This window comes from Anas acuta, chromosome 2 (assembly GCF_963932015.1).
Source record: "Anas acuta chromosome 2, bAnaAcu1.1, whole genome shotgun sequence".
In the NCBI taxonomy this organism is placed as follows: domain Eukaryota; kingdom Metazoa; phylum Chordata; class Aves; order Anseriformes; family Anatidae; genus Anas; species Anas acuta.
This window is the reverse complement of record NC_088980.1, coordinates 92,100,594-92,127,237: the sequence shown is the minus strand read 5'-3', so window position 1 is coordinate 92,127,237 and position 26,644 is coordinate 92,100,594. Positions and strand designations below refer to the sequence as shown.

At 36.2% G+C, this 26,644-nt stretch overlaps 1 long non-coding RNA gene across 1 annotated transcript in view; it reads right to left on the bottom strand.

Annotated features, from left to right (window-relative positions):
• Positions 1–3,201: 3,201 nt before the first annotated feature.
• LOC137850808 (uncharacterized) overlaps positions 3,202–26,644 on the bottom strand; it is a 65,538-nt gene continuing 42,095 nt past the window's right edge. Inside the window, exons 2-3 of the long non-coding RNA XR_011092825.1 lie at positions 8,611–8,755; positions 3,202–3,377 (exon numbers count right to left, since the gene is read on the bottom strand). This is a non-coding gene — a long non-coding RNA (uncharacterized lncRNA). The remainder of the gene's footprint in view (positions 3,378–8,610; positions 8,756–26,644) is intronic.

Here is a 26,644-nt window from a genome sequence, read left to right as displayed (position 1 = left end):
TTCTCCTCCAGAACTACAAACCCAGGAGAGTCTTGGAACAGGAAAATGTATGAGCTATGAAAATATATATATATTATTGAAAAAAAAAAATGAAATAATTATGAAAAATTATTATTGAAGCAGACCTACAGAGAATGATCTTGAGGGATAGGTACAAATTATGGAGGGTACATTCAGCAACATAGGGAACAAAGCAATATAAATTACATGCAGAAGAGACATAAATCTAACTGTAATTAGGTCAGATGTGCACATGTTTGTAATAATGAGTTTCTCAGATACTGCTGCATATTACGTAGGTGAAGTACTACCCCTGCCCCTCCACTTTGATGCTCCTCCCCAGCTCCAGGCTGTGACTCCAGGTTTTAGCTGTGTTTCACCAACCAAGAGCTCCACAACCTGTTGCCTACAATAGCCTTGATGCATCTCCAGAAGGCTTTGAGTGTTTTTTCTGCCTTAACTGACAGGAGCAAAGCCTTCTGGGATAATTAGTGCTGCTTCAATTGGACAGGTAGCGGATGGGAAATAAACAGGTTCAAGAGCTCAGGGGACATCCGTGTTGCTGTAGGCAGGGAGGCCATGGAAAATAAATATAGCTAAGCAGTTGGAGAAATATTTATTTATTTATGCTCCTTTTCTTTTAGATGGGAGATGAGGGCCAGCTCCTATCTGAACTCTTTTTTTTTTTTTCAAAATAACTTTCAGTTCATTTTCATCCCTTGAAAATGGCATCCCGCATAACTCTATGGCCAATTACAGTGATGACCCATTTGGAAATGCTTTTCCTTATTGTTAACTGTGAAAGGAGATAATTTGTTACATAAATAATGAATTAGATGTGTATTAATTTAGAACTGCTTGTCTGAATGGTTTGCAAAGCAGCTGTGTGATTTTAGGCAGTCATATGCTGTCAATTAACAACTTATTTTTAAGCCAAATCTGTTTAAGCCTATTATGTGTATCACACAGTGTGGAATTTCTTCATAGGTCTTACTAATTCTAGCTGTATCCTATTGGCTGCATAGTAGTTTGTACCTACAAAAGATTAGCCAAGTTAAATTACTGACAGACAGAGGGAACTTCCAGCTGCATTCCAGTTATTAATCTGATAGTGATACTTTCCCTGTTGTTGAAAGGCTGGGAGACCTCATTAAATTCCCTATTTTTTTCTTTAGGAAAACATAATACAAAAGCAGAAAGGTAACATAAAAGTTACATATTCATAATATATTATCAATATATTATTCAATTAAGAGATGGAGCTTTTCAGTTCATAGTTAAATAAGAAGCATGGCTTATATATATGGCTCTGATTGCTCACTGTCTTTCCAAAAGCAATATGCACTCAAAATTTTAAAGAACTGATCTTCTGCTGCTACATAATTTGGGAATATCTAAAAATTAATTTTAAAAATGTTTCTTCATTATAATAGATTAATTTAAACCTTTGACATGTTTCTTATGATTATGATGTGTTATTTATCAAAAAAGGGCTTCCACATCTTGATTGCTCTGACCTTGCTGAAAGCTAACAAATCTTGAAAGGTTGACACTGAACAGTATAATTTTTCAAAGCTTCCCTTAACAACACAAGTTTTCTCAGCTCAGTATTTCTTAAAAGGTAATCCTGAGTATGATAGCATGACTGAGCCATTTTCTTTTATACTTGCCATTAGAATATTCAATATATGTCACTTTATATTTTGGACTGCAGTATGCAAAATCGCTGTGGGTTATTTTCTGGTAAAGTATACCTTCTTTAAGTGTGTTTTTTTTTTTCTGGGGAGGGGAGAGGAATGCCTTGAGATATCCACTTCTTCCAGCTGTGGAAGGAAGCTCTGTTGAATACATGAATTCTCATAGTCCTGACACCCTTACTCTTCTTCATTCAGATGTTCTTGCTTTCTCCATTTCCTCATGTGTTTTTTTTTTGTTTGTTTGTTTGTTTGTGCTTTTTTTTTCTCATTATTTATTCAGTTCTATTTTACCTCTTCAATCTATCTGTTCCCTCAGTAACAAATCAAAATTTTCAAATCTAAAACTCAAAATTCCTCCTTTCCAGCTGCATGGAAAAAAAAAAAAATCTCTCAAACAAAAATTTTCAAAAAAAATTGAGTAGGAAACCTGCAGAAATAACTTAATCAAAATTTCTTCAGACATTTTTGCCTGCAGACAAACCATTTTACCTAACTTTCTCAGTGAAAAATGAGCTTCAGTATCACCACTCTCTGACCTCCCAGTAGGGAGGTCAGAGAGTGGTGATTCAGCTGTAGTTACGTTGGCAAAATTGCTGTTAACATGAGAATTGCTGTTACATAAGAGTAAATGGAACTGCCATAAAACTGGAAGGCAACAATTAAAAACTTGATAAAAAGAAACATCTTCCTAAGCAGAAAATATTTCATGCACAGTTTTCCTTAGAACAGGACATCATTGACACCAAGAGCTTAGAGCAATACAGAGAAATACAGCAATTTCTAGTGTGAACATCCAATCACATTAGACAGATTTCACAACACTTAAATGCCTGGTATCTAATCTACAGGTGTCAGACCAAGAAACTTTCTTAACAACAGATTATTTAATAATTATCTGTAATAAGTTTCCAAACCTTCTGTTCAATCATTTGGCTATTTCAGTGGTGGCAGAGAAAAGGTAACACTCCAAAATAATAGCTTGAGTCTCCCTCGTTGAATTGTAAGCAAAACAGGTTGCATCCATAGATATTTTTTTTGTTAGGAAAAAATCACAAAGATTCATCCTGTCTTTTTCAGAGCAAAATTCTTCTTCCCAACTAAAAAGAAGTGCTATTATATTGCATCCCTTCCTCTCTATTTTCCTCTGTTTCCATTTTGCCCTTTCCTCCTCTCCATACCTCCACCTGCACTCCACTCTTTCACTCAAACTGATTAATTTTGATTCCTCAGCTAAGTTTCTATGATAAGCCAAGCACCCAGTGAAATTAATAAGATTTTCATGACATTTATTTTCAATTTTCTCTATTGTTCAATTTGCTCCTATGATTGTGCAGCTGAAGAACAAGGATAAAATGTCAGAGCATTGTACAGAGCCAAACCAGCCCCTTTGAACTTTGATTTTACAGCAGAAGCATCAAAGAAGAATTACTACTCTGAGTCTTTTTATCAACAGAAATTATGAAAAAGAAATTATAAAAGAGCATATTCACATTCTTACCTCAATTTCCCATTCTAACTTCAGGAAGTTTCTACTGACTTTGATGATGTAGGATTAAGCCTTTGGGCCCAGATTCTCAAAGGCACGTAAATGTTGCAAAGCCAACATTTTTCCCCCTGTATCCTCATGGATTACTCAGCCCAAAAACAATTTCCCAGGCAATGAACGGCAAGAGTGAAGGGCTGACAAAAAAAAAAAAAAAAAAAAAAAAAAAAAAAATCAGAAATCAGCTGAGCAAGTATCTCCCTAATTCAGCCACAGCTGAAGAATAAAGAATTGGAAGTAGGCATACGCTTACTCCATATGCCTCTGCACAGTCTCTAAGGTTCCTAAATGCTTTTTTTTTCCCACCTTCATTCTGGACACTTTGGTGTGTAAGGCTGTATCTTTGATGGCTGTATCTCAGTGACAATGGATGAAATATGCCTGATCCCATGACATAGAAACCAATAAGTAAAAAGGTGGATGTGACCCAGACCCCAAACAGTCATCTAAGTACACAAGGCTGATTCACCTAAGTGAAATGCAGTTATGATGCAAGCATGTTGTTTCTGGAGCCAGTTTGCTCATGATCAAGTACCTCTCCACAGTCTTTGCAGACCTGCCAGGTCTCCTGGTGAGGCTTTTCCACTGTCTGTGAACTATTCCATGTTGAGAGAAGACAGTGAGCAGACAACCTGTGATTAGAGGACTGACTTGACATGTAGGAAGGTGAAATTCAAGCCCTTGCCATACAGACTAGACTTAGATCTAACCAAAAACCCAGGTGTGGGCTGAGGCAGGGTTCACTCACAGGTTGGCCTCAGCATTTCAGCTGTGTGTTGTCGTTGGCCCAACTACAAGTCTTAAACACTCAACCAATCAAATGGTAGCTTGGCAGAGATTTTGATGATTTCAATGTTGCATATCAAGATGGTGAAGAAATATTTTGGAGAGCTGGGCCTCAGTTTTGCTCACCTTGAGGACCTTGCTTTTCTGTTTCCATCTTACTGTGATACTTCAAGGAGAGGACACCCTTGCCCTATCCTTGAACCTGCTTCACCACATGGGGTTATCAGGGTGATGGGGTTGGCAGATTGCTGTCCCCATCACTCTGCTCACCTTGGTAGGGCAGCCCTCACTGTTGGGGCAATGCCTCTTCTGTCCCACTGCCACCTCTTGCCCTTTCAGACCACCCATTCCTCCTGTTCCCTGGCACACGAAACACAAAATAGCTGAGTGAAGAAGTATTTCAACTGCAGGGGAATAAGAGATTTCCCACTCTGTCTATCTGGCTGCTGCCTCTGACTCTCTCCCCAGCTGTATTTGTCAGGCCCACCATCTTTCACTGTGCTCCATCACCTCTCACCCTCCTCTGCTGCTCTGTTTTTATGGTAACTCATTTATAAAATGAAGACAGTTATATTTATAATGTAGAGCATGCAGGAATACTTAATCTTTCACTCCATTTTTTTCAAGTGTGCCTTACTCAGACGGGGACTGATAAGATGACAAGTGCTAAAACAATCTGTGAAATGATGCATGGACTTTTAAGCAAATTAATAAGTGCCTTGGAGCAAAGATATATATAATCACAGAAAAACCTGACTCTTTTCATAGGAGATGTATTCTTGAAATACTGTTTTATCTGGTTAATTAGAGTTAAGGGGTGGAAATGCTGGGTTTCCTGAGATTAAAGTAAAAATTTTTAATATTCAGATGGGAATTTGTTTTATATAATATACTACATACACACTTAAATATTAAAGTTTGATCCTTTAATATTTAACCAATGGACAGTCCACTGAGACATCTCTTTCATTTCCACTGGGGTGCTGGTACAAGCACCAGCTAGTTTTAATAGACATCACACATTTAAAAAAAATAGGCACAGTTAAGTCACAGTTCAGCTAAGAGCCATGGGGCACAATATGTTGCATGGGTCAAAAGCGCACGTCCTAAAGGAACTAGTGAACTAGAACAGTGTCTTTGTTATTAATCCGGAAATTGCATTTTTAGAACATATATTGCTGACTATATAAGTCTCCTTTTTTTTTTTCTTCCAGTAATTTTTTTTTTCACATGAACAGAGAAAACATCTCTCTTTGTTCCTTATAAAGATCTTTTAACTGTGCTCCTGTTCCAACTATGCAGTAACAATTCCTTATGCATCTTAACATTTATGTTTATGCAAGCTAGAAATGTTCATGCTTATACCAGACATCCTTAGCACACGCTTCCAACTGCCAGTGACCTGCACCTGACCTTCTTCAGAAATGCAAGGTAACTTGGCTAGCTCTATTTCTGGTCCTTCTGAAAAAGGATTGTCAGGTCAAATTGTGACAGTTTAAGTGTGATGTCTGATATTGACTGCTGTCCAGCAGGGACTGTAAGCACTGTGTCTCCCACTTCATTCAGGACCTTACTATTGACTTGCACTATCGTCTTAAGGTTAGTCTTTTATCTCCTGTGCTTCCAGGCAAAAAAATAAGAGGCACAAGAGAAAACTGCTGTAGCACAGCCCAATGACATTTCTCTCATAGGGCTTGTGACTGTGTGACTTTAGTGAAAACTTCAGAGTAAAAATCTTTCTAAAATGAGACAGAAAGGTAAGGAAGATATCAACATCCTCCATTAAAAAAAAAAAAAAATGCTGTTTGCTGTTTCTAACACTATTGCTGAAATAATATTTCACCTTTTCCTTCCTATTTCCATCTTCCAGACTTGTCAAACCACTTTCCTAACTCCTAAATTTGTGCTTCCCAATCCTTTCCAAGAGTAATTCATATCCTTCCGGTAACTGCCATCTGTATTTTTTTTGCCGTAAAAAATAAATGCAGAAGATTAGGAGCTTTGAAGTAACCCTTCCTAGAGTAGGAAACTGAAAATGCTTAGGAGCACTAAGGATCCCTGCTGGTTACTGACCATGGTATCTGGCAAAAGGGCAGAAGACAGAATCATCTATAAATTCTTATCTTTCTCCTTTCCAATTTAGCTGATTTGCAACATATATATAAATCAGACTTGAGAACCGAGGGCTTCAAGAATTACATCATTCAGTTTGGTCTCATCTTTCATTTAACTTACTTTAACAATGGAATAAAATGGTCTCTTCAAACTATTCAAAATATTTATAATTATTATATGTCTTGAAGATAAGATTCCATTCAAAAAATAATTTGTAACACGTCTGTTATTAGTGCTGTTTTATCTAATTGGAATGATTTCTGTTTAAACTTTAGAAATGCTTAGGTCAACAGACTATCTTTACCTTTTAAGCTGACACTTAAGCAGTCTTTTTGCTGCATGCAGCAGTTGTATTGGCTACTTTGACCCAGGGCTGTTGGTAATGATGACCACCTTGTGTTTTCTCACCAAGAAAGTATTTTTGCCTGGTACCACTGTTTTTTAAATGTTGTTTGGTAATTTGACCAGTAGTGCTTGTGTGTATAAGTTCATAAATTTCAAGAGTCAGAGAAATGTTTAAGTTCTTGCCCCCTTTTGCAGGAAAAAAAAAAAAAAAAAAAAAAAAAAAAAAAAGCAATTAAAGTAATTTATCCATTAATTGCAAAATATATATTTGATTCCCTAGTATAAGAAAGAACAGATACATCTTCAGTCTAAGTGGGTGGCGTTACATCATCCCCTATATTTTATCCCAGGATAAAACCATAGAATATTATTTTTCTTGCACGCTTTCCAGATGTAGTTCCTTACCTGGATTATTACAGGATTTGACTTTTTTTCACCTCTCTTACTAGACAAGAAACTATACCTAAGCCCTGAGGAAAACTTTGCTGAAACAAACACATCAATAGTATTTTATTTTTATTTGGATTTAAAAAAAAAAAAAAAACAAAAAAAAACTCCTGCCTCATTTCACATGTGAAAACTTTGTTCAGTGTTGGCTTGAATAGCTCAGACTACATCAAAGACTTTAGCAACAAGTATTCAGTTTTTACAATGTTGATTCACAGTTAGTCTAAACATATTTTAATGCTTCTTGAAGCACAATACTATTTTTGAAATCTCAAGTATGCCTCATTGATCTTATCCTTGTTGTTTTTGTTTTGTTTTTTTTCCCCCAAAAAAATCATTTTATTCAAGACAGTAGCTCAGAACTTTCAAGTTAAATCTGACAGTATTTTATTATTAAACTAATTGTAGCCGTAAGAGTCAATAGGATAAAAGACAAGTCTTTTGCTATTTTCTGGCCTTCAAACATGATCATCCAGAAGAAGTATTGAAAGGTGAAGTGTTGATATGATAATTTTTCAATCTACTTGGTTATCATGGGTATTTACAGATTCTGTACATGTGCCATTTTATATTAGGAAAAATGTCAGTTAACAAGATGTCATAGGAAGATGCCAGCTACAAATTTTGTTAACCAACATGACATATTACAGAAGAGAATATTCACGAGGTTTCAGAATGATAAGAATATTTTTCTTGGATTTTGAGTTATGTCAGGATATTTCCATGAAGAGGTGTTTTAAAATATATATATATATATATATATGTATATGTTTTCTATTAATTCTAGCTGAGTAATGGAGCTTATTTGCTATTCCTGAGGAGACCTTGGTATCTGAAAAAGTAATGGAGTGATAGTCACAAAATATGCCTTCAGGCTGACATGATATTTCTAAAAATAAACTGGTTTTCTGCAAATATTTAAACAATTAAGACCTACATTGAAAATGTAACAAAGGTAGGTATATGTTAAGGGGTGATTCATGGCAACTATAGTTTTAAATTGAAAACTTCAAATGAGTTTGTTAATTGTCTGCCATAGTTAGTGCCATATAACATCTGCAGAACTCACCAAAAGCACTACAAAGGTCAGGATACAAGCATTATTTAGCCTTTGCTTTTTATGTGCAGGTACTGAGCAACACCAACATCATGAAAACAACTGCAAGTTTTAGAGAATTCACTTGGCATTTATGTTGCAATGGCCTTTTTTGGTGCAGTGCAGTAAAAACTAACCATATCCTTAACTATCAATTTTCCTACTTCTGGACTACACTCCTTTGTCATAACTAATCTGTATAATTACTACATGATTTATAACCCCTAACAGTATTTAGGAAAAAAAAAAAAAAAACAGATTTTTTTTAACCTTTCCATTTAAATTTATCAACCATCCAATCCACCAATTCTCTTCCAGTTACTATACTAGTTATTTTAGTGGCCGAGATGTTTTCACTAACTACTGTCCTCTTCAGACTGAGTACAAGCTTGTGCCATGTTTAGCCCCAGGCAGCTCTCCAGAGCTTACATCAGATTGCAAGCAGGCAGTGATGGTGAGGAGGTAAGGTACCTTCTGGCTTTGGGTTTATGATGAACAGGCAGCTGCCCAGGCTGTCCATCCCTTCATCTGCAGTGAGAAAAGAAGCAGTGTCCACATGTGTCAGCATGTCACAAACTTACCTCCTGTTAGGTTCTGGCATCCACATGACTGATGTTCTCCTTCTTTGCTCATGGAAGCCATCAGAGTTCTCACACCATGCTGCAACATCCAGTGCCACTTAGGTCAGGTGTTGCCCCACTGTAGGTTGAGTGCCTAACAGGCAAGCTGCAAGGCAAAAATAAAATGACACCTAAATGGAGAAATAACTCCTCACCCACCAGTGGGGATGATTACCTTTCTGAGTAACTTTTCAAAATGAAGTGAATGAGGACAACCTCTGTATTCAACTATTGCTTTGGCAAGGTTGTAGCCCAGTCTTCAATCTATTTAGTCTCTAGCAGCACTGGCTGACAACCAGGGGAGAGGAACAGCCCTCAGGAACCTGTGACACCCCCGCCACCACTACTCTCCCCAGTGTTAGCGGACAGTGGACAGTTCTGGGGAGGGTCTGGGCCCTCTGTTTCTATCAGGGCTATGTAGCATGGAAATGCAAACAAAACAGCAATGACCCCAGCACACCCCAGTTGTGCACAACCCAAATAGATGAATGAACAAATCCCTCTCAACTCACAAAGCAACAATTCCACACATCAACAGAAACACATAGGAGATTAAAAATCACAGAAGTACAGAACATGAATATGGTGCAAATCTCCCATGTGCTATGAAGGATGTATAGGAAGAAAAATGATGAAATCTAAAGAGAATATATAAGGGCCCTATTCACCTTCTGCTCTGTAGAAGACAACTATAATGAGACTCTGATAACCACTGACATGACTGGCCAAAGGATGAAATCTGTCAGCATCATTGTGTTCTGTTGTGCAGAACACCAGAGTCTGCACAACAGAAAGCATGATTTCCTGCCAGTAAGAGTGGAGAGTATTCCTAGGATTTACCCATTACATCCCAGAAGTGCTTGAGTTTAGAGTTCTTTCTTCAAAAATCCTTAAAGAGTCCCTATAGTCCCTATATATATCCTAAAGATGCATAGTCCCTATGTACCTTTCTCAGGTAAATTTTTATTTCTTCTATGGACAAGAATGACATTTATAAATTAGGGTTGTATTTTCTGTAAATCCTCTATATTTTGTATTTCTGCTACGCAACAAAAGTGTTAGAATTTAATAAAATGCAAATTGTTATATGAATTGTGGAAAATATTTCACATTGAGAAATGCAACTGCTTTTAAAACAGTGCCTGCAATATTTTGCTGGATCTTTATACTGCAGTATCTTTTTATTTGTTTGTTTTCACATTCACGTACCACATTTGTTTTCTTATGTATTAATTTGGTCAGTTGTGTTCAGCACTTTCACTTTTCATCTTGCTTCCTTTTTTGCTTTAACAGATGAAATATTTCTAGCTGCAGTCTCTTTGGAATACCTTTTCTTTTGAGACATGATGCAGCATGTCTGGCCAGCTGGAACTAAATCTATGAAATATATTACATATGTAACATAAGAATAGTATCTCTTTTCTGTTGCAATAACTTGCACTAAATGTTGGGGTCTTATAAGAATAATTTTACAAAAATTCTCAATCTCTTTGTAAGCATTGGTACAAGAAGTTAGCGAGTTTGGTTTCTGTTTGTTCTGTGACTATTGTTTATTGTACCTTGTTGACATAATAAATGCTGGTAGCTGTACTGTGTACCTCGGGAAACACTCTGGAGGGAGAACAGGACAACATCCTGGACATGTTCAGCATGAGATGCTTCTAGGGCATGAGCAAGAATGTGAACATAACACAGGAGTCTGAAGAAGGATGAAAGATTTGGCACAAGTAAGGAATCTCCTCTACACAGAAGGGAGCAGACCTTCTTCAGGTTGCCAAGCAGAAAAAATACTTTTTTGAGCATGGCAAGGAATTTGAGGAAACTAGGCGTCATTGGCTGTTTCTGATCTAAAAGGCAAATGAGGGGGGTACCTTGCCCTGCAAGGACACAGTGGCATCGGGGGGGGGGGGGGGGGGGGGGGGGGGGGGGGCGGACATGGAGATTTGCTTTCAAAACCTCTTAGTTAATATAGATCACCTGACAGACCAGTGATCCCTCTGTACAAAGAATTATCTTGTTCTGGCTAATCAGTTTTGATCCTTCATAAAACCTGTCTTTAGTCCCAGGGAGATCTTCCTTGTGGCTGGACAAAATCTTTTCTAAAAGTCAGAGCTTTCCCACAGTCTGGCCAGTAACAGTTGGGCTTCTGCAATTCTGACTTTATTCTCACCTAATAGTATTCCTCCAGTTAAAAACAGACATTATTTTCCATCTTATGTGCTTCCCAGGAAACCCAGAAATATGAACATACCTTGATAAAATTTACCTTGAAGAAGCTAAGGTGAATGATATACTTAAGTCTGATATATTATGTTCTTTTTCAGAGGGTTATTTTGGAAACTTTTATGCATGTTAGAACAGAAAGGACAGCTGTTGCTAAGTACCATTTACACTGTCACAATACTTACGTTTTCTAGTCTACCCACCTGCATGAAACCAGACATACAACTGAAGTTATTTGCATCATACCGCAGATTATACTGTTACCTGCCTCAGACCCAGAAATGCTGGCTGAACCGGAAGGGAGATTGGAGAAAGATATAGGATCCCACCCCCTTCCTATGCCCTCCTCATGAGTGACTAGTTACGGGTGTTTTAAAAATACCTGTTCATGAAGAGGAAGTAGCCATGAACTACACATATTTTCAATTTTTGTCTGTTTCTGTTTACATTAAAATCCATCAATCATATTACTTGGTTGTCCCAAAGTTAACAAAGTTGTCCAGTTCAAACTGAGTAATTCACCCTGAATTAACAAGTCACAAGTCTTAGTTTCATCTGCAAAATTTCTATATACTTCTTACATCCTTTTCTTAATAGATTTTCTTCCAGAGAATTGATTGAACTGTGTAGGCCACACACAGAAAAAAAAAAAAAAGAAGAAAAAAAAAAAGTAACTCCAATACTTTTTAGAAATATTTACTTCCACCAAGCCAAGATGATTGTTAGCAAATCTTGTGCTCCTGTTCTATCTAATATATCTGATTTCTGGCCTCAGTGACACTTTCTTAGGGCAATCTGGGACTAGATGGTTGTCATCAAGGCCACCATAGCTTCAGGAATTTTTCAGATATCTCCCCATCATAGCACTGTGCATCTTCCCCATTACAGCACTGTGCATTTGGAGAGCACTATGCCCAATGCACATGCTGAGAAAACAGAATAAAAAATGTATGGCAGTATACAACACACACTGTAGTATATTCATTGTTTTTATTCTCCATTTACCCCATGAACCCACTGCAATATTTTCAGGATAAGACAGGCTCCAAAGGGGAAAAAGGTAATGGGCAGTGGGTTAATCTGGAAACCACTGTGTGGGGGCCATGACAACTTCAGTGTCACTTCTTCACATTCCCATTTTGCCACATGACATTTTAGCCATTGTTATATTTTGTCTAGGAGAAGCACACAGCTGATAGTCTCATTGGATCTGGGTTCATATTTTTAAGCCTCATTTACTTTTTTCCAGACTCTTGTATATCCCTTTCTGGTATAATATCCTCTCTGTTTTCCTTAAAGCAACTGGCAATAGGTACTACAATGATACCGAGAACATGCAGTTTTAAATTTTCTTATTCATATTAACTGTTATTCATATTCCTGATTAATGCTTATTTTATTTTTTTAAATTATTTCTTTCTTTATATATTATGTGCTATTTTATAACTTACAGAGTTGTTTCTTGGTCATGAAATACAGTGTGAATAAATAAACTTCATTTTCTGATTAATAGTTTGTAAACACCTCTTTTGATATCTGGACATTAGGGCTTGATACTATTACTAGATGATTTTATTTGGGGATAAAATTAACTCAATCATATGTAAATCACTTTCAATATAGGAGCTGCTGTGTTAACATTTATTTTAGTTTTATTCATCAACTTTGTATGCAAAATAATTGAAGAAAACTTTTCTAAAGTCTATCAAGAAAGAGATAACATGCCAATATTTGCTAACATGCTATTTCTAATATAGACTGTTAAGCACAGAAAGTATATGTAATGGATAATGGAATGTCATTTGTTTCTACATTTCTGAGGTTTTTCAAGCTGCAAGTTGAGTCTTTTGTCCTTTCTGGCTGTTGGCATGAAGAAGATACATACAATTTCCTGTGTTCTTTTCATAAAACATGTCAGAACAGGGGATAATCTGTATAAAGTTGCCCAGCAAATTTCAGTGCATCTTGGACAAAATATTTTCCAAGCACTGAGCTGAAGTAAGTAATGTTTAGGACTGCTATTTTTTGATATTCTGTACATGTGGCTATGCATAAGTTTGTTTGTATTCATGCACATTTATGGTTACCACTACGTACTGTTTCCTCTGCTATTACAGAATGCTTTGATACAATATTTTGCATAACCTGTATGAGTCGTTGCTGTGTTAATCAGAGCCAAAAAGTATATCCTTTCTCTGAAAAGTGCCTCTATCTGGATTATTTTTTCTGTGGTTTTCATTAATTTGAATGTGTTTTCCTCATATCTTTTTCTGTTCTTCAGAGTTTCTTTCCACCAAAGAGGTATTTCTTGTGTTTATAACAGATGGTGCATTTAAAATAGTAACTAAAGTAATGTCAATTCTTATCATTTTGGTTGAGTCATTTGTTCAACAAACGGCAATTTAACTGTTATCTGCATACTTCAAGAAAATATGTTTATGGCAGTCAGACATCATTGTTTCTAAACAGCATGACACTTAAAACACATGCATGCTTCTAGTCTTACAAACAAATTATAGAAACATTACAAATACTACTAGAAAATACTTTTCTATAGATTTGTACTACTTTGCTCTCTCCTGAACATGCTGTGGGCTGTTTTCAGTAGTAATTACTAAATCTATCTGTTGCTTTCCAGTGAAATCATGATTAGCTCTAATTTTAGGAATCGCATTTAACTGTGTTACACTAATTAAAATCGTGCTGTACATGACTATCTTTCTTAAAGACACTGATAGCAGTGGTTGTTGTATAATATATGCATCAAGTGTACAGTCATTCACAAACATGTTTATGATTTGACTATTGTGTTCAGACTACATGTATACCTGCAAATCCCATCAGAACAAGGTAAGATCTGTAGTGAGTAAGAGATCTCTTTCATTCAGCCAACTTATCGATTATCTCCTTCTACAAGTTATTTACTGCATTTGCCACAAGTGCTGCTGAAATGAATGAAAATCACACCTGCAAGTCAGCAGACAGACAATTCCCATAGCTTTTACGAATCTTAACTGAAATGAATTAGCGTGTACATTGAAACTGCCTAAACCAGAGCTAAGGCCTGGTCACTGCGAAAAGCAACTGCTGAGGCAATAAAAAGGATGATGCATGAGACTGCAGGGCAATGCAGTACTTTGCAGTCTGTAAGTAATTAAGAAGGATGTTGAACAACATCCACAAAAGATAAATATCTTAAAAACAGAAGATTCAGAAAATTCTCAGCCAAGAATTCCATGAGAATTAGCCAAAAACCTCTTCTTGCTGATATTCATCTCCAGTGCATCTTGCAATAGCAGAAAGATTCAGATGCCTAGAGAGCATTAATCTTGTGAAAGCTCTCAATAGAAGCGCAAGTGGATGACCTGTGTTACTAGGGACCAGGGAACCTGGTATTAATCCACAATAGATTAATGAAAAAAATCATGTAGGACTTACATCACAAAGAATTAAAAGATAAAAACTATGAATACTACCACCAGTCATAAAAATAAATAAATAAATAGATAGATAGATAAATTTGATTATTTGAGGAGAATGTCTCACAGACTTCAAAAAGCCATCTGCAAAGTTATATATCTATTAAAAAAATAATAATAATTTGATCATAACCACAGCCTAAGAAACTACACCCAGTTGGGGGTGGGGAAAATTACTTTCAGAAAAGCCAGTACATCTAAGTACATAGATGTATGAAGGTAAGCTTCCATTATGGTGATTTAGCAAAAGAGACTTTTGTCATCCTCAGATAGACAAAGAGCTATAAGTAGGAAAAGTCCAAGATGATTTTAGCTAGCCATATAGCACTGGTAAAGCTAATGGGAGCATGCCCTCCAGCTTTAGCATTCTTGTTTCAAGAAAGATGCTAAATGTGCACAGAAAGTGTCACTCTAATTATTTGAGAGATAAAAATAAATAAATAAAAATTCCCTGCACAGATAGAATAAGGAATCTGCCCGACTTCTCAAAAAAAATAGTGAGAAGTGGTTTGCTTGCAGCATATAAAATGTGGCAAGATATATATGTCAAGAAAATAATGATCATAAAAGAAATTTTCATAAATCAGGAAACACAGATCAAAAATCACCAAGCGAAATCTAAGCACAAGGAAATTAATATGTGAAAATGATCTGGATGTTAACTACAAGAGTGATTAATCCCTGGAGCAATGACCAATGGACATGTAGTTTCCCACATCTTAATGTCTTCACGTAAAGATTGGAAGCTTTTCTTTAAGAGCTACATAAGTCAAATGCAACATATACACCAATTAACAACAAATGATTATTACAGAGCTCATTACAGAGGATCCTACTCATACTATACAAGCGATTGGACTAGATGACCTACTGATTGCTTGTCTTTCAACTCTAGATTTATGTGAAGACCTGAACTTCCCATTTCCAACCCAACTTCCATGTATTACAGACACACAGGTGTTTTATGCTTCCTTGTTTCTCACAGAAAGCCCACTGCTAATGTGACCATGCGTGAATTACATGCAAATTCTTTTTTAAGATAGACCATTGCTTTCTCTGAGGTGCAAGCCATAATGGTCCTGATATAAGGTAAGATCTAAATAGTTGACTTAATGGTCATTAGGAATTTAATTTAAAAGATTTTAATTGAAAACTACTTTCTGCAATACATTTACTCATATAATCTGTTCTGCAGCTGTCACTTAAGTAGTTCTGAAGATTCAGGTCTGTATTATTCTTTTCTTTTGTATGCAACAGTTGTAATTAACCCCATTATGTAACCTGCTGGTGAAATAAATATGATTTTGCAGGAGATACTGCACAATTTGGGACAGGGAGAAGGGGTAGACATGAAGAATCTCTCTTTAACTCATAGTTAAAACTAATGATGACAGACTGTCAGGAAAGAAATATGAAGGTATATAATTATTGGCTGGCATGCCTCAGGCATCACCCAGGTGTTAAGAATACATAAAGGCTGGGCATGCAAAGACGAACCTCCTCCAAAGGTCCTTCGGTATCCATCTCCCAAAAGTTTTAATAGTGCCATTTATTTTACAGTATCGTAAGACTAGCAATAATTCATTATAATACAGCCAGTATAACAGAACAAAAAGCACACACACATATATTACTTTTTTTCCAGAAATTCTGAATGCACATGCTAGCTCAAGTTGTTAAATAAATTGTACCAAAAATAAATAAATAAATAAATACTATATGGTAAACTGACAATCCTTCCGATTGGATGAAGACTAACAACAGGGATTCAAAGTCAGATCCTTCAGCTGTTGTTACATTCTGGATGATCTGATTTTATATTTATTGTTCAGACTTCTTTAAAGTTTTAGTTCTCCAAAAGGGAAGCTGAAAGCTTACACTGTAATATAGTTAATCAATCACCTTATGTGAACAGCCAGCAGTGACATGCTACAGCAATCGGTTTATGGACATTCCATAGTCTGAAAATTAATCATCCAAATTATTGTATTTATACTTACAAATAACGAAGCAACAGCAGAAATCTGGATCCATTTCTGAGTGATTCATAAGCACGGATGGAAAATATAATCCGAATAACTACCTGACGAGCTCTGACACACACAAACACCCACAGACTGGCATACAGTGAAAAAAAGGTTCTTGTGGTTGCAAAAGAGTTTAATTTTTTCCCCTGTTTTCCAGACATAGAACTTTAAAATACATTTTAGGTCAATACTTTCTGATGCTTCCATCAGTGGATTTGGGGTATTTTTTGTTGTTGAGGAGAGTTTATGGAAAAGTCTGAGGGAAAATAAATAAATAAATAAATAGTCACTTTAAAATAGAAAGAAGATTAAATTTATTTTTTTGCATCATTAAAAATAAGTGAAAAGAGAGTTGTCTCATTTCCTTTAAGGCCTGGAGCCAAAAAACTATTTAAAATGTCAGCTTAGCTAGAAAACATTTCTCTTTATGCACAGTGGGCCTTCCGGAAGTATTTGTTTAAGGGCATGATCCACCTCTCATTCATTTCAGACTGATATTGACTTCAAAGGCTTTAGCTGAGGCCCTACAGGTACATTTGGACAGTGGTGAGCTTTACCATGCATAAATCTGTAGTTAAGCACACACAGAAATGCCAAGTCCCACTAATTACTCCAGTATGGTCAAACCAACTTTTCAAATGCATCAAGAAACTCAGGAGCCAACCAACAGCTCCTTCTGTCCCAGGTCCATCACCTTCTGCACACAAGAGTGTCCTGTGGGCTCTTCAAGAGATGATAACCAGAACAACACACAGCACAGGGAATGTTAGGCATCTCAGCCTCCAAGTAACCTAGAGTGGAGAAAGGAGTAGCTTTCCACCTTCTTCATCCCTATGTGTATCAACTAGAGCTGTGCCTCAAGTGTTATTTTTCCCACACACACCTTCTTTAACTCCTGGAGAATATATGACTTGAAAGATAAAATTTGGTGCTTAGAAAACAACTCTGTAACACATTGTCCTGAAAGTTCTGCTAATAGAGAGGGGTGACATTCTTCTGATCTTCAGATCAGAAGTATCACGTTTCAAAAATGGAATTCAACTTATAAAATGATATTAAACTTCCAATTAGAAATAACATTCTGTTTGAAAAAGTAATTCCTACTTTGTTCACAAAACAGAATTTTAGGAAGAATACAGGTCCAACATAGATCATAAATCAATTAGTTTAAAAGTACTCTCACTTTCTTTTAGAACATTGATCAGTTACACTTTCTGAAGAAGCCTTGTCTCGTAATAAGATCCAGTTCTAAAGTATACAACATTTGCTGTGGTGATGATCCAATTATGAAATCCCTAACATCTTTTAGTGCTGGTTTCTATAGTTTCTTCTGTGACTGGCCATATTTGTCAAGAGGTATTCTATAATTTTATTTCAAATGTTTTCTGAAACATAAAGAGATGATCACACAGATGTACTTTTCTATTTTTAATTTTGTGAGTACCAGAGGTTGTTTTCAGACAAGTATTTCACCTGTAATATTAAGAAGCACCACACTCTTATTATTACCATTATTTTATTATACATTATGCTGATTTTTGTTGTTGTTGCTGCTGCTGTTGTTGAATTTTAGTGTTTACAAGTGCCTTGGAATAGATTGGTAGCTGAGTTTTGTTCAACTTACTAATTTTTCAGCTGCTGGTTTAAGCTAAGAGTCACAGCTCTTACATAAAATTAATGTATGCACCTCCTTTAACTCCCTTCCTTCCCTTCCTCAGACCTGTTCATGCCATCCATGTCCCTTAAGGCACAAGTGTCTGTTGCAACCTTTTAATTGCTGTCACTCCCTTGTCTATTACTTCATTCTCTTTTCTTTTCCCCCTTTGCACCCCAGACAGGGTGTGGCACTTTTCTGAAGCAAATACCTCCAAAACCAGTGTGTCTTAACTCCTAAAATGGGTTGCAAATCTGCAGTACCAGACTTCATTCCCCTATAGCTCATACCAATTGCCCCAACACTCCCCAGACTTTGGCTCTCCAACCTATCACTTCAGGGACCACAAATATACAACTTATCTATCATTGTAAAATTGTCCTCCAGCAATCATACAGGCAAAGGGAGGCAATTAGTTTCCCCAGGGTGTGAGCAGTACCAGAAGTTGCTCATCTTGTGGATGTTCACTGCTTCATCTCTGGGAACAGCTTCCCATCTGGCTCTCCATATGTCCCCCACAAATGCAAACACTGTAACCTAGGGTACCACAAGTATGTGGTCAACTGTGGTGGTCATATCGAGGAGCGGCTGAGGGAGCTGGTCTTGTTCAGCCTGGAGAAAAGGAGGCTCAGGGGTGACGTTATTGCTCTTTACAGATACCTTAAAGGAGGCTGTAGAGAGGTGGGGGTTGGTCTATTCTCCCATGTGCCTGGTGACAGGATGAGGGGGAATGGGCTTAAGTTGCGCCAGGGGAGTTTTAGGTTAGATGTTAGGAAGAACTTCTTTACTGAAAGGGTTGTTAGACATTGGAACAGGCTGCCCAGGGAAGTGGTGGAGTCACCATCCCTGGAGGTCTTTAAAAGATGTTTAAATGTAGAGCTTAGGGATATGTTTTAGTGGGGACTGTTAGCATTAAGTCAGAGTTTGGACTCGATGATCTTGAGGTCTCTTCCAACCTAGAAATTCTGTGATTCTGTAAGGGGCAGGACAGTCTACATTATACCAAATCTCTGCAGGTGCTTTCTCTGAGGGCCAGCTAAATTGAACCATTATATAGCTGCCACAGGCAAAGAACAAAAAATTGGGCAGCTACCACAGCTCAGCTGACACGTGTTGACTTGCTAAGTTGTATGTGTAAGATCAAAAGTTTCCTTTATCTTATGGTACACATCAGATTAACAACACATCAAAAATTACCATATATCATTTATATAATCAAGTTTAAAATTAAAAAATAATTATTAAAAAAAAAAAAATGAAAAGAAAAAAAAAAACTCCAAACACTTTTGGTACAAATTGCCTTTCTGTTTACTTGTCCAAAATGAGACAAGGGAAGCGACAAGGGAAGCATCCATGGAGTATGCTTAGGATCATGATCACTGATGTCTGTGGTGTGGACAAACCAAGTTTTATCAAGTCTATTACAGAATGGAACAGAGACTTCAGGAGAACAGTATGGTGGCAGCTGCAGCAGCCCAACACCATACACTGATGACACCCATGCAAAGTGAAGGGTATATCAGTGCTGTGGCTCACCACAGAGCATTGCAAAATGCTTCTGCAGCCCAGCATGAGAAGACCCCATGAGGTCTCCCCCAGAAAGGAACACTCTCGGTCACTGTCTATAAAAACAGCACACCAACACAGCAGTCATTTTTCTCTAGGGATGACATGTATGAAAAATTACATCAGTCATTACTACCACAAATTTTAGGAGACATCCCACTAAGTCGTTTTAAACCTGAGGCCCCTCCAGCAATAGCCCACAAAGATTTACAGTGCCAAATCAGTAGGGTATGGAGGAGCCAGAAGCACTGCTGCCATGATAGAGTGGACCGTCACCCAAGCTAATTTACCCTGCTTCTCAGATGTTTGCTGCTGGATGATCATCTCTTTTGTCCCTGTTTATCAGAGGTTGTTTCAAAGATGCTTCAAGAATGCTATCTGTGGCAGCCCATTGCCAGCCCTTTGAGGATTTATGAAATAAGGGTCATGATTTCAGTGTCTATTAATAATAAAATGAGCAAATAGCATTAAGACAAAAGCCACTGATTCAAAATTATGTTCATTAATCTTTCTGCATTAATCACCCTGCTGCATGTTGCACCTTGTAAAGCTTGTATATCTCTTCGTAACTAGCCTCTGATCACTTTGTAGTAGTCCAGACTGGATGTGAAAAAGGCATAAATGACTGTGTAAACGCGTTGTAATCCATTTATTCCATTTGTTAATTTGTCATTATACTAAGTACCTGCAAAACAATGTTTGTCAAATGCCACGAGTCCAATGCATTAATCATGACAAGATGCAGGGCACACAAATATGCTTTAGGATGCTGACTTCAGACCTCTGCTGCTTAGTCCTTGGTTGGTTTGTTTGTTTTGTTAATGGGTGTTTACTACAAGGTCATTTATTTTTTGAATTCATGCCATTTGGGGATTTGCATGGGTGGTTTGTGGCACAGGGGTTGATAATCTCTGTAAGTATTCTGCACTTCCAAAATTTCAGGGGAAAAAAACATACATGCATACAAAAATGATCTCATGGATTTTCATACACATGCACACAAATAATCATGTGCAAACATTTAAAATCCATAAAATCATTTATGATTTTCATTTCCATAAAATCATTTATGGAAAGTGCATTTTCCAAAATTTCTTTGCTATTAAAGCCATTTATGCTTTTAATATGAACAAACAAACAAACAAACAAAAAGTAAATAATATTCTTACTATTGCAAGGAATACAATTTAATACTAATTTTCTATGGATTTAATTAATTAGGTAGTTTAAATTCCTTTATTTGTTCATTACATTTTCATACTTTACAGTTTTAGGTGAGAGGCATTTAGAAGCCTTAGGGGAACAAGTTTCGACACAATCTTACTCAAACCACATAGACCAAGTTTCCTAATACACATTTCATTGTCTAGTCCTTACTTACATTCATAATTACAACTAGAATAAACAGGAGTTAAATAAAGCTACTCTGTGTCTAAGCCTTTGTTCTCTACAAAAAGGAGGAAGAAACCGTCCAGACCTAAACTGTGACTGTTACTGTTTTTTTCCTTCCTAATCCTTCCTGCTCAGCTTAAATTCCCAATGTTAGCAGGCATTTAATGGTTATAAAATGTGCTTTTCCTTCTTGTAACTCCTTCTACAGAAGAAAGATTCTGATTAGTCTTGCTATGGATTCATCACTGCTTTTAATAACTGATAATGTATGCACTGCCTTCTAAAATTGATGTGGCAGGGGAAAAAAAGGGGGGGGGGGGGGAGGGCACACAGATTTTTGCCTGAAAAATGCCCATACACTCTGTGCAATGCAGGGAGAGCCTACAATGCTTCAATGTGCAAAAGAAGCAGCCCACCAAGCCCTGTTAGTCTCATCAGCCAGACCAGTTAACCAACTAGCTGCCTTTGAACCATATTGTACGCAATTGCAATGATTGAATTTCACTGCTTCTGTTGCAGTCTTGAATGTTTGTTAATAGTAGCATGAAACATAATGTGAACCAAAATGTCTGTTAACTCATTATCTGAGGAAAACTTGGGTGGCATGCTGGCACTTCCTCTTGTTCTGTCTCATCATCAAACATCTTACAAATCTTCAGAGAAGGAATCTCCTTTTAGCTTTGCCCACCTGTTCCTTACCACTGCAGGTCGTGTACCTTTAATTTGTGTTGTTTGGGGTTTTCTTTTAATGATTGTGACCCTGATTACATGTTTTTCTTTGGATTCTGGAAAGTTGCAGTTTGGGGAGCTACAAGATGATACACAGGGAACTTCAGAGGTGTGAAAATCCTTGAAAATACAGTTTGCGAATTCAAAGACTAAATGTATACTTCATTCCAAATTAAGGTTGTTAAATGGGATGTGTCACATGGCATCTCAACAGAAGAGAAGCATCAACTCGAATTGCAGACAGAAGCCCTGGGGAAGCAATTGTTCTCCAAAATGATTAAGGACCAAAACATTTTTTGCAGAAGGCTCACTGCAAATCCTAAGCTTGCCAAGAGCACTAGCCAACAGCTTGTTTTCAGTAGACTGAAGTCATGGCAGGAATTTGCAAGTCTTGCCAAAAGCCTCATAACTGTAAAACTGATAATCAGATATACCCACAGGTGAGAAAGCATTCTCACAGCAGCTTGTAAGAGTCTGGAGGCTTTCTCTGTTTAATTTGCCCTTACTGCACAATAGCTAGATTTCTACAATTAGAAAGGGTGTTTTCCCAGCTTGTAACTAATACTCTTAATTTCTGTACAGAACCCTCAGCTGTTCAGATCCATTTGTACAGCCTCCTTTGAGCAACATTTGGACACTTTTGCTTGTACTGCAAATGCTTCTTAGGAAATGCCTATTTTACTGCCTGGTTCACAAAGCTTCAATACCATGTATTATGAATCATAAAATATTAATCTTCAGTCTTTAACAGCATAAATAGAATCTTGTTTAAACAAGAACAAACAATCAATGAACAGGATTATGCTACTGTGAATGAAATTCCCATTACTTTGATAGTGCCAGACTTTCAGCCTGGATGCTTTCTTGCTAGCATTTCTTGAACTCTCAGAAATAAATATCACAGCAAAAGAGCATAAGAGCATAATTTTGTTTTCACTTTCATGATACAGGTACAGATGCTAGCCAAATACATACATTTCAAATTTACTTCAGGCTTTATTCCCTAAAAATAAATAATTGCATGCTTTTAACTAATTGTTCTGTTTATTTAAATAATTACTTGAAATAATTTTATTACTCTAATTTAAGAAGTATTTCCCCAAAATACTAATAGCAAAAGAAAAGTGAAGCCAGCAAAATACTTAAAAAACAGGAAATGAATTACATTTAAAAGGCATTAGACCTTTAACACCTCTGCTAAACATCAAACCCAGAGAAATAATAAATAATGCACTATAGCTCATGTTAATTCTGTCATTATTCATTCATGAATGGACAGGAATAGGTAGCTAACTCAATAATGGCACTTTTCTAGTATATCCACGTTAATGTAAAAATGTTTTGTTTTGTTTTGTGTTGCTGCTGTTGTTGGTTTGTTGTTGTTGTTTTCCCTCCATAAAATTCAGGTATCATAAAACACTGTTCATGGACATGTTATGATTCAGGATACTTAAAGTTGTGTAATTCTTTTCTTTTAAGTGAAAGGAATGAGAAAATATATTTTTCCCCACAAAGTATAAATTCATACAGATTATCACAGTGTCTTTATTTTCTCTCACATTCAAAACCAACACATTTACAAGTAAGAAATTTGGATGTGATACAAGATGATCTCAAGCATTTAATAAAGTGGATGCTGGAATCATAATATTTAAGTGGATAAGTTACCTTTGCTTTTGTTTTAGTAGAATTGTTATTCACTCTCAGAAGAGCTTATAACACTGACATTGTAAAATCCCAGGGACTCTAAAATGTTTAGTCAGTTGGCTCATTTTCCAAAGTAAGCAGAATTTACACGAACCTGAAAGATCTACTTATTTAGTGGTTCATGAGTTATGTTGGGCAATGCAATGAATACATGAGATTTGGAGCATTTAAAATATTTTTCTTATTTCTCTTCATTGTATTTTTTTATATAATATTTTTATATTAAATTAATGACATCCTTATAAGGTTATAAAATATTATTATTATGCTGATATATAATATATATACATACATTATATAATATATACACATATTATTATTATAAAATACCTTATTTTATCCTCTAGTTATCACAATCTAATTCTTTGAAAAAGCATAAAACTTCCCTTCTTAGTAATATATTTCCCATCACCAAACAGCTGCTCTAAATGTGAAAGAGCTAATGTACTATGTTTATAGAGGTTTTTAAATGTTCAAAACTTATATTAAACATCAATGTAAAATATAAATTAAATGTACAATGAAAAAGAAAAAACCCTGTGCTCTAAACACTTCCATGTTTTAACTCAATTTCATTTGAAAGATTTAATTAATAATTTTCCCTATTTAATTGTTATATGCAAAACAGGTACACATACTTTTCCAGTGTGAGATTTGCATACATGTTGTCTTCTTTTCCAAGATCAGAAAGCAAATCTTCATCTGTAGCTACTTTAAGTTCCAGTTCAAGACATTCTAAATTATTTTACATATCCATGTTAGTATTACACAATTGACAAATAACAAAAATTTGCATATAGAAAAGCCAAGGTGACTATTTCTTTGAGCAAAAAAGAATTCTCACTTTTGTTGTAGAAAATGCAGTTACTGGAAAATGTCACACTGTGCAGAAAAGTAAGCCTGTTTTCTGGCAACTTAGTTTGTATCTGAAATTCATTATTGCACTTTTTAAACACTATAAGAGGCTCTACCATTTATAAAAGAACTATTTGATTTAATGGTCTACAAGTTGTGAAGTGTCTGATTCAGGTAGGAAGACTGGATAGATTCTACAGGAACTGGCGTTCCAGTTCCTGGAGAAGTAGAAATGAAACTTGAGCATAATATAAAGTTAATTTTCAGTATCAAAATGCCTTTATATAGCTGTAATTTAACTTTTCAAAAATAAACAATATAAAATTTTATTCATACAAGAAAAGTCTTTTTATGTTCCAGTGCAGTACACTGCAGTTTCTCAATTTTCTTTTTAATTCCAAAAGTGCAGGTTTTATTTTTTTTATTTTTCTTTCAACCTGGCTCTCAGTAAGGCTACGCTCTCTGTCTGCAGGGAGGGAGAATGAGGTTTTAGTGTGACAGATGAGTCTGGTGAATACTTTTGTGAAATAATAAAAATAAATATGTCAGCTTGTCATTAAAAGAAATAGGTTGTCATTCTTTGTTTATTAGTCCTGCCTGCAACCCAGGGTTGCCTACTGTGTATAAATAGGTTTGCTAGATAACTTGATTTCCTGTTTCTTTTTAAAAAATTTGGAACAATTGGCTCATATATAACACTTGTTAGGTTGATTTTGTGTGTGTGTGTTGTTTTCCTTAAAAACATTTTATATAATAAAGGGGAGTCTATTCTAATTCTGATTTATCCTATTATTGTCTATGCTAATAGTAAGAAGAGTGTATGGTAATAGATGAAGTACCTAATGAACTTCATAGAAGAACCAGAAAGAGTCTGAATGAACACATACAAAACAAACAAACAAACAAACAAAAACACATTAGCAAAACCAGAGAAGGGCTTGTGGTAACAAGAGCCACAGAACTGCTGGATACACTGTAGGCTCTATTGAAGCCGAATACAAATGTGTCTATTACAACATACACCTTACAGTGACACTGGTCCCTTTGTTCCTAAATACAGCCTCGTGTAAAGATGGAACACTATAATTAAAGGAAATAACCAAAGTAAATTACTATTTACAGCAAATTGAAGTAATTCAGTGCTTATTTTTCAAAATGTGCCTGGCTTGGGCAGCTTCATTTAATCCTGCTTTCAAATTTTTCTGTCATAGGCACCTATAGGTTGGGTCTGCTAGTAAGAGATGTTTTGAGGGCTGACTCCCTGGCTTTGCTCATGGCAGCCAGGGAATGTTATAAAACATAGGGCATTCTAAGTTAAAATTCTCACTTTCTCCTGAACATGGTGAGATACCCTACCCAATTTCCAGAGCCAAGACAAAAGGAGGAAAGACAACAAATCCCCATAATGAAAGCACTGAAAGGTGTTTATTTTTGGATACTGCGTTCCAACCCTGGGACTCTCTCCCTGATGAGATCACTGTGTGAAAAGGCACAGTGCAGCTTTCAGTCCACATCCGTACCTTCTGGTGTGTGAGAAGAAGGTACATTTTGATGCCTCAGTGACCAGATCTCCTTCCAAGTAGTTTGCTAAATTCCCACTGGCTAGGAACAGCAAAGCTGGAAGTGCACTAGATGGAAACCAGGGGCCACGATAATTGTACCAAGGCCTGCTGAGATTTTCCTAACTGCTTCCAGTAAAATAAAAAAGTCCCCTAGTAACAGTGGTAAGTCCCACAAGAAGGAACAGTACACTATGTTCACTCATATATGAATAACACTTATTTTATCACATGAAGTTATGGATCCAGGTGCCCTAATGGAAAGAGGGATTCAACAAATATATCACTGGGTTAAAAAAATTGCCATTTTTCCTCAGATATGACTTAACATGCAATGCTCTCTTATTTTTAGCAGGAGATGTCATTTGTGAGTAATTAAAACCAGGAATATTTTTGATTTGATATCATAGCCTATATAAAGAAGATTCTACGAATTCTATCCTTTTTGTTTACATAATCTGGAAAGAAAGAAAAGGAAATCAGTTTAAAGGGCAATGTGATTGACTGTTAAAGGTAGGATATTATTGGTATGACAGAACATTCTGAGAAGAAAACCTGAGGGACCAGATTCTGATCTTCCTTATGCTGTTCTAGACTTGTTTAATTACTACAAGCTCAGTTATAATGCTGAATATAAAGCGGTTAATCCTGCCAATTATAAGAAGGTTAAATCTTTCTGATCTTTTTTTACAACTTTCATTTTTAAAGGATATGGAATATTCTACTAGTATGAAATGATATAAAATCCCATTGATCAGTATCTGACATCATACACATTTCTACTGCAGGAATCTGAAAGTCCAG